Source organism: Dipodomys merriami, unplaced genomic scaffold (genome assembly GCF_024711535.1).
Source record: "Dipodomys merriami isolate MVZ:Mamm:240054 unplaced genomic scaffold, mDipMer1.0.p SCAF_13, whole genome shotgun sequence".
Classification (NCBI taxonomy): domain Eukaryota; kingdom Metazoa; phylum Chordata; class Mammalia; order Rodentia; family Heteromyidae; genus Dipodomys; species Dipodomys merriami.
This window is the reverse complement of record NW_027202604.1, coordinates 37,069,425-37,079,437: the sequence shown is the minus strand read 5'-3', so window position 1 is coordinate 37,079,437 and position 10,013 is coordinate 37,069,425.

Genomic DNA, 10,013 nt, shown 5'->3' with positions numbered 1-10,013 from the left:
AACAATTTCTAAACTCTAGAGAAAAGACAAGTCTTTTACTGAGGTGCTTAAGACCATGAGCCTGGCAGTTCTCAGAGATGGACCATGAAAATACAGTAGTCATATTTTTGTCCCTCCTAATAAAAACACAGCTCAGCCCCATGGACTAAGACCAAGAGTTTCTTATCCATCCCTGAGAAATGGATCCCTTGAAGAGTTGGGGAACTTTTCTTTCTGCCAAGGGCCATTTGGATATTTTGGGGGGGGGAAGGGGGTTCGGTCGTGGGGTCTGAACTCTGGGCCTGGGAGCTGTCCCTCAGCTCTTCAGCTCAAGGCTAGTGTTCTACCACTTGAGCCACAGGGCCACTTCCGGCTTTTTTCTTTTTGCTTATGTGGTGCTGAGGAATCAAATCCAGGGCCTCATGCATGCAAAGCAAGCGCTCTACCACTGAACCACCTTCCCAGCCCATCATATGGATGTTTATAACATAATTATGGGCCATACAAAATTATCAATACAGGCAGATTAGCCCCAGGCAGCTGACAAGTGGCACTGTCTGTTTGCCTGTCATATACCAAATAATGTCTCTACAGTATCCATTGCCTATGGCATGCCATGAGTTCTCTGGGAAGTACAACTTGAGCCACTCTTATGTGATTGATCTGAGTTTGTCCGATCTCCTCAACCACTGTCTCTGTTCTTTGTCCTGTACTTGCTGATATTGCAAAGCATCTGTGTGTTTTTTCTTGGCCTGCAGTCCTGGATGCAATGAACATGCTTTCCAGAGGCCTTGGGAACTTTCTCTCTCTTAGTGATTTGGGAATGTCATAGGGGGAAATATTATTTGGTCTTAGCATCATGAGATAATGTAGATAGCCTAATCCTTGCAGGGAAACAATAAGACCAAACTGAATGTCTGTTATGAATTATTTTTCTGCTCAAATAGAGCCCAGGAGGGACCCTAACTTGCAAAAAATATATTATTCAGCCTGATGCTGATTTCATTTCCTAAAAGCAATTGGGTCCAAATAACACTTTAATTGAATTCAGCCTCTTGACCTGACACTGACTGTTCTCCCTCTTTGTGCTTCCCAACATTACACAAAGAAGGAGGAGGGGGTGGAATAGACAAAAAAAAAAAAAAAAAAAAAGTGATTCACATGAGTTTATAGGCCAAGCCACTTCCACATTCCATAAAGCCCAAATGACTGTATAGGAACCAGCTGCAGTGTTTGTCGGGGCCTGGTAAAGCCCCATTACTGCGCCACCTCCTCACAGGGGGCGTCGGGCTCCAAATGGAGTGCAGTGGAGGGAGTAATTGACTCTGTTGCCCTGGCACCTGGTGTTTCTGCCAAATGCCTAAGGTCAGATTCACAAACCCCAGGGGCTGGTAGAGAGAGGCCTGGGGGCTTCTAGTGAGAGTAGGGAGCAGAGCCAAGTAGAAGTCAGAAGGGATTTATTCGTTCATATTTTTGTCTGTTCACTACAGAAATATTTATTAAGTACCAGTATGTGTCAAGCGCTGTGGTAGGCATTAGAAAAGACTTCTTAGAGTATGTATACCTGAATGTGGCCCTGTCCAGCACAATAATTCTTAGCCATAGGTGGCAATTTAAATTTCAACTCCTTAAAATGACATCAAATGAGAAATTCAGTTCTGCAGTTATGCTCACCATATTTTGAGTGCTCAGTGGACATGTGTGGCTAGAAGCAATTGTATTGGACAATACATAGATAGAACATTTTTATGATGGCAGCCAATTCTCTTAGGTAGGGTGGTGTAGTGGGGATTTGGTGTAGAGGATCTAGAGACAGTCACTAACTGAATAAACAAATACATAAATAATCAGTTTCAGATATGGTTGTGCCATGAAGAAAATTAGACTAGAGGTATCTTTGGATAGGCAATTTGGGTGCACCTCTCCTAGAAGATGGCATATAAACCAAGATCCTGAGAGGATCTGCTTGAAGAGCTAGTGCTTGAAGCATTCCAGAAATATGAGAGTGTTCAGAGTAGGGAACAAGAGGGATAGAAGTATGAGATTGAGTGAGTAGCTGGGCAGAGGCCCAGTCATGTGGTATTACGGGGAAGAGTGTGCATTCAATTCAAGTTGGACAGAAGTCTTATAGTCTGACTCCCTTACTTATTCTGGATTCTGGACAGAGCCTGGTGGGTAGGGAGGAAAGGGGAGGCAGAGGAACTTAAAAGGAGCTGTAAAGATGAGAGGTGGAGGCCTTGGTATCACAAGACAAAGGGGCAGCAATTACCCTGAGAGAGACAGTATTCATGATGGTAGCTCTGTGGGATATATTTCCTCATCATCAAGGTAATAGTAGTACCCAGTGCTACAGGAATATAGTGAAATAGTACTTAGGAACTTCACAGCTTTTTCCATACAAGAGTAGCATCATCTTATCTAACTCAACCTTGTCTCTGAAACTGTTTTTCTTTCTTAAAAATTTTTTTTGGGGGTGATATTGGGGTTTGAACTCAGGGCCTTACAGTTGCTTAAGATGTGCTTTACCACTTAAGCCATGCTTCCAACTCTAAAAAATCTTCTGGTATGTATGTATGTACAAAAGTATGTATGTATGTATGTATGTACATATGTACGTATGTATGTAAATGTTTCTAGAAATGGAGCCCAGGCTCTCAAAAATGATAAGCACCCACTCTACCAAGCAGCATCACCCCAGCCTCCAACCATTTTCCAGCTCTTTGCCTTGCCTTTCCTCAGAGGGCAGAGGTGAGTTCCTCTCAGAGGTTCCTGGATGAACTTGGGACCTTGTGAGCATAACCTGTGGGCTCTTCGTGCTGTGGTGACCTCTCCATCCAGCATCTCCTCTCTCAGCTTCCCCCTTGAGCTGTGGGCTCCAACTACACAGCCCATCACCTCTCATCATCATACCTTTTCCTTGTCTCAGAACATATCCCCTTGCTTTTGCACTTGCTATCTCTAGCTCCTTGTCTTTCTAGGCTTGGCTTAGAAATTTCTGCCTCCATGAAGCTGTCTGTGACTCTCTGAAGTCTAGGTCATATCTATTACTGTGAAGCTCTATTGAATGTTAATTTCTTGTTTACTTTTTTTCCCCATTAAACTAAGATCTCCATGATAGTAGGGATGGTTTTTCTGGTTCATGAATGTTTCTAATTCAGTGCCTAGCTTTTCCTAAGTGCTACTTAAACTATTTAAGATCTATTTATTGGGCTGGGAAGGTGGCTCAGTGGTAGAGTGCTTGCCTTGCATGCATGAGGTCCTGGGTTTGATTCCTCAGCACCACGTAAGCAGAAAAAGCTGGAAGTGGTGCTGTGGCTCAAGTGGTAAAGCGTTAACCTTGAGCTGAAGAGCTGAGGGACAGCACCCAGGCCCAGAGTTCAGGCCCCATGACCTACAAAAAAAAGATATCTATTGAATGAATCAATTAATCCATATTCATATACTTTGGTACAGCTACTCTTATTTTTTCTATACTTTCATTTCCCTCACTATTATTTTGTGACACAAATGGTGCTTCAAGCTTTCTAACCTGAGTGCCACATAAAACACTGCAGACTGTATGGCTCAAACAACAGAAATGTATTTTCTCACCATTATGAAGGCTTGATGTCTGAGATAAGGGTGTCACTGTGAACCTCTTTCTGTCTTTCAGGAATTTGCACTGTATCCTCACATGTCAGAAAGGAAGCAGGCCAGCAAGTGTACTAACACTCTGGCATCCCTTCTTCTTCCAAAGGCTCTAATCTCATCATCTTCATCCCCTCTTGACCTCATCTAACTTCACTTTCTTCCCACATTCCCTACCATCAAATACTATGACACTGCTGGTTAGAAATTCAACTTACGAATTTTGGGAGGCTACAAACATCTAACCAGCTGCAAACCTTGTAACTTAGCACTAAATAAAACAAATTGCCAAGTGTGGTGGTACATGCCTTGAATCCTAGCCACTCTAATCTAATCTTTGGAGGCTGAGGAAGAGCAATGAAGAGTTCTAGGCCAACCTGGGTCACAGAGAAAGACCTTGTCTCAAAAAAAGAGATATGTTCTTCTGTGGATTCTTGGAGCATAAACTCCCATCCTGTGTCAAGTTCCAGAGCAGATGAGAAGAAGATAAAGGAGAAAGAAAGGTGGAGATTTTGTATTCAACAGATACTCAACATGGCACTTACTAGGTGCCAAGATCACATTGATAGGTGCTGGCAGACTAGGCTTTAAACTTAGCTCTGGCATCAATTCTTATTATTTTGCTTCTTAGAATGAACATAAACTTTATTAGTGTTAAAAACTTGCTGGCTGCTCGTGGGCCTGGGAAAGAAAATCTGTGAGATTCTTATCTCCAATGAACTACTCCTGTCTTCCCCCCAAAAGCTGAAAGTATTGACCAAGAAACATTGTGCTTATAACCAGATGTATGGAATTGTACAACTACATCAACATCATCATCATCATCATCATCATCATCATTATCATCATGCTGTAACTGGAGCTGTGGTTCAAGTGGTAGAGCACTATCCTTGAGCAAAAAAATCTCAGGGTCAGCATTCAGATCCTGAGTTCAAGCCAGAACCGGGATAAGAAACAACAGTAATAAAAACTCCCAACAAGGGGCTGGGAAGATGGCTCAGTTGGTAGAGCGCTTGCCTCGCATGCATGAGGCGCTGGGTTCGATTCCTCAGTACCACATAGGCAAAAAGAAAAAAGCTGGAACTGGTGCTGTGGCTCAAGTGGTAGAGCGCTAGCCTTGAGCTGAAGAGCTGAGGGACAGGGCCCAGGCCCAGAGTTCAGGCCCCACAACCGGACCCTCCCCCCCCCAAAAAAAAACTCCAACAAAAACTAGTTTGCAGGACATAATTTAGGAGGTATCAGAGGCTAGCTAACTATCCAAAGTTATCCAGTCCCTCTCAGGTAGCTGCACTCACCGCCATAGGAGCAAAATATGTCTTCTTGTAAACAGGCAGGTGTGGAAAGAAGGAATTGAGGGATGAGCTCAGACTTTCCTCTCCAGTTTACCCATGGCGAAGTCATTTTTCCTTTCCTGGGTATGGGCTGGGGAGGGATGGGGCAAATGATTAGAACTGCTCATATAGTTAAGATCTTGAACCTGGTAGAGACTTCAGTGTACATGTTCCATCATTGCTGGCCACAGAGCCAAGAGCTTCAGTGTTTAGAAGTCCTTCCTTCTGTTCTTCAGAATTAGGACTCTGAGGCCCATCTGTGAATTGCTGTCCCTGGGGCTGCCCAATTCTTGGATGGGCAAGAAGACAGCTGGGCCTCATAATGGAAAGTGCTCTTCCTGGAACAGGAGAGGATCTCTGCAGCATCGCAGTAGTCCTCTTACTTCATGTCAGGTCCAATAGCCGAGAGATTGGTTTCCTCTCCTTTTCTCAGGAAGCAAGGCTAGAAAGCAGAGCCTGCACTCAGGCCTCTGAGTTTCCTGTGCATATAACAGTGTCTTAACGTTGAGTCTGGTGCCTGTGTGGGTGGTGGAAAGGACATTAGATGAATGGTCAGGTGCTCTGGTTTCTTTCCTAGAGCTCCCTTGTTTTAAGTCATGGGATGCCTGTGTGCCATCATCACGTCCACTGTAAAATGAGAACACTAAACCTATCCTGACAGACTTTTTGAAGATCGAGGAAGTAGATGAGGTGTTTTATAAACACCAAAGCTGGGTAATTTCAAGCTGATATTATTAATCTTTTCTTTGATTCTACTCTGTGGCTCCCATTTCCTTTCCCCTAATGGTTTCAGAGCAGACATATGTTCATTTTGCCCACCATCTCCTTTGGGAATTCTCAGCCTCTCTGGGTCTTGTTGATCGTATGTATGGGTCTTACCTCCAAGCAAGCCGACTCTTTAGTCCTGGCCGGGCAGAACATTCTCTTCCAGTGGCTAATGAGTGTTTAGGGATTGACTGTTGATCATTCTCAAAACTTTTGCTGTAACCTTAGTCTTCCTCATTGGCATTGCTGTAATGCAAGCCAAGAGGTGTTGGGGGGTTATCTTTGCCATCTTATGGGAAGAGCTTTTTATAATACTGGGGTCTGAACTCAGACCTTTGCATTTGTTAGGCAGGTACTCTACTGTTAAATCACACCCCCAGCCCTATTTTTGATATTAATTTTTAAGATTTTCCTTGCTTCCTGCCTGAGCATATGCCTGGATTGTGTTCCATCTATTTAGGTCTCCTGTCATTTCTGGGATGGCAAGTGCATATCAATGTATTCAGCTTCTATCTGTGGAGATAGAGTATGTAGACTTTTCTGCCTGGATCTCCCTGGAACCAAATCCTCCCAATCTCAGCTTCCTAGGTAGCTTAGGAGGACAGATGTGTTTCACTGCTCCCATCTGTTAGTTGAAAAGGGGTCTGTCAACTTTTCAGTCTGGCCTGGCTTTGAACTTTAGTCTTCCATTCAGTCTCCCAGGTAGCTAGGTTTATAGGTGTGAGCACTGGTACCTGGCTTGGCTCATTTTTATGGTTGAATAATATTTTACTAGTTGTATTTGCATATTTTACTAATTCAGTCATCCATTCATCGATATTGGTGTTGTTTCCAGCGAATAACGTAATTGTGAATATTTGAATTGTGAATTGTGAATAACCTAAGTAAGAACACACACACATATATGTATATACGTTTGAATTATATGTGAGGGAAATTAGTATGTATGTGTGTACGTACTAAAGAAAATAGCGCTTGGCTATTGTAGGTATTATAAACATTGCTTTCTAGTGTGCTTTGACTTCGCCTGTGGTGTTTTTTTTTTTTTTTTTTTTTTTTTAACCAGATAGAATTATAAATTCTGGCCAGATTATATCTGAATATTGTTATAGAGTTGAATTTGTCAGTCTTTTCTTACTTCTGGGTTTTGTGACATAGAAATACCAATATTATATTGAGGTTATAAAATATTCTCCAGCCAAAGCTTCCACTCACCTACGTGTTTTTCCTATCAGTATGACAGGAATTAAAAATAGGCCTCATTGCCCCCAGTATGTTACTGTGATGATCAAATAAGATAGGATATGAAAATATTTTTTATAAAGTATATATCTATCTACCTAAATATGGCGTGCTGCCTTCTACACTATGAATTGTATCAGATTCTGGCACTAACTAGGTGAAATTTTATGTTGCTTTCATTCTGTAGAGCTGAGATTGGGAGGTTAGAATTGTTCACTGAGCAGGCCAAGGATTAGTAGTAATGTGGAGTGGTAGAGGGAAGGTGTTTCTGTTTTGCCAGAAAAATAGAATTGCTTTAAATCAAAACCTATCCCAGTCATATTCCAGTCAAATGGAGCCTTTTTATATTTCTTCTTCTACCAGGAAAAGAAACCAGTTTAGTGAGTTTTGTGTTACTCAACTGTAATGATTTTCATTTAAGCTTCACCAATGGCCATTCGTGACATATTTTTCTTAATTATCATTTGTTTAAATGGAAAACTTCGGATTGAACACTGTATTGGAAACATGTGATTATAGAAAGTAAAACATGTTATTGCTTGATGGCAGTTATGACAATTCCTTTGGAAGAGAATAGTGCACTGACTAATTGCTTGGTTCTGATGTTGGTCAGAGCTGGGCTTCTTCTACTGGCTGAATATACTCTTGGGAAAATTGCTTTGTACCTCACTTCCATCAGCTTTAAAGCAAGGATGATTATAGTACATGACCCATTGGGTTGTAGCAAGAACTCAGTGATTAAATCTGCATAGAGTGTAAGCTCAATAAAAACAAAACAAAAACAGTATTGGTATAATTCAGAAATATATAAAAGAATTCAGGAAATGAGGCCAAAGGAAGTGAAATACACCTTTGCAGGGATATTTTTATCCTTGGGGGTTGGCACAGATCAAATCACATGGTAGAAGTCCTCCCTGATGCATACCACAATTATTTGGGTCCCAGCCTTGGTCATTGGCTCAGTGTGTTTGGGCCTCAAAATAAAAAAAAAAAGAAAAAGAAAAAAAATGACACTTGTGGGACTTTTGTTGTATGCCAGGTTCTTTTAACTCCTGGGTACATCCTGTTCAATGGATGAGATCATTATCATTTGATGGATGAGGAAACGGAGGCTCAGACAATGTAAGGAACCACCCAGGGCCACTCATAGCTGGGATATGGCGGAGCAAATCACTGTTTCTGCTTCTCAGAAATCTAGCTGTTTCTGCCATTTAGTGCATAGTTCTATGCCACATACTTCTTCAGCTTCACAGAGTTTTTCCTGACATCTCCATGGCTCAGTGCAGTGTGTGTGAGTCTTCTAGATATGTGTGTGTGTGTGTGTGTGTGTGTGTGTGTGTGTGTGTGTGTGTATTTAAATTTAACATCATGGCAAAGAGAGCTGACATTTAATGAGAGTTCCTGCCACAAGTGGGCATACAAGATTAAATCACTTTCTGAAGTCATTATGGGCTGGAAGTTCCTATAGGAGAGTTAAGAAGGAATCCAATTTTTTGCATTCCAGAGCCCACTGCAGTGACTCCTGTTTTTTTTTTTTTCTCTTTGAGAATCTAGGCTTGAGGCAGATAGTACATTTGAGAATCTAAGCCAATCTCAGATCTTATCTTTCTCTCCTGGCACTTGTGGCTTTTGCATAGAAGGCCTGAATATACAGAAAATGGTGAGGCCAGGAGGATGTGGACTGTAGTGTCTATTAATGGACTTTGTGACCTTCTATTTCTGGGCTCAAAGCTATAATAAGCCTCATGATTCACCAGTGGGACTTCTGCTCTAAGCCCATCCTGTGCTTTCCCACCTGTGGGCCTTGGCTCCTGCTGATCACTTAGTGGGAAAACCCTGTCCCACCTCACCCTGGTCACCTGGCAACTCTAAGGACATCCATTACAGCTATAGTTTCCTCTGGAAGCCCCTGAGGACTGATAACCTATTTCCTTCTGAGCCCAAATCAAATCATCTGTGACATACCAAGAGAAAGGTAAGTAGAAGACTAAACCTATTTTGTGAATTTGGTAAATATTCCTTTTGGGGTTCACTGTGCCTGTGACAATGTTACCATATGAAATTCAGTGATCAGAGACTCTATGGTGAGCACTATTTTTTTCCATCTCAAAGCTAATACTTCCTGCACATGAAATGGTTTGCTCTCTCTCATAGAATTAGACTTGGAATATTTCTTTTCTTTTTTTTTTTTTTTTTTTTTTTTGGGTCCAGTCGTGGGGCCTGAACTCTGGGCCTGGGCGCTGTCCCTCAGCTCTTCAGCTCAAGGCTAGCGCTCTACCACTTGAGCCACAGTGCTACTTCCGGCTTTTTTCTTTTTGCTTATGTGGTGCTGAGGAATCGAATCCAGGGCCTCATGCATGCAAGGCAAGCGCTCTACCACTGAGCCACCTTCCCAGCCCAGATTTGGAATATTTCTATGGGAAGAGTCTGCTGTCAGACAGTCTGGGTGGGCATGTTGGTGACCTGAGGTAAGTCATTTTCCCATATTGAAGTCTCCTCTCCCACTTGTGAAAGGACACTGTGTCTAACTTGTACCTTAGCATTTGGAGGTAGTCACAAGAGCTACAGGTACAGAGGGCTGTGCTAAAGTTGGTTTTACATCCTTACTCACTTTCCCCAAGAACTCCCCTCATTAAAAAAAAATTGCATATGTATTTTAATCTCTCATGCCAAAATGTACTATAGGAACATTTTTGGAGGAGAAAGAGAGAAATGATAAATGTAAGGAACTCAGAAAACTTCATATAAAAAATACTACAAATAACCTAATTTAGGACATATAAATAAGTTTAAGAGGTCAATGTCCTTTTCCTCCCCTCATTCTTTTTCTTTCCTTTTTTTTTTTTTTTTTTTGTCAGTTGGTCATGGGGCTTGAACTTGGGGGATTGCTGTCCCTAAAGCTCTTTTGCTCAAGGCTAGTGCTCTACCACTTTGAGTCACAACGTCACTTCCAGTTTTCTGGTGGTTAGCTGGAGATGAGTCTTGCAGACTTTCCTGCCCCAGCTTGCAATCCTCGATCCTTGGATCTCAGTCTCCTGAGTAGCTATGATTACAGGTGTGAGCCACCAG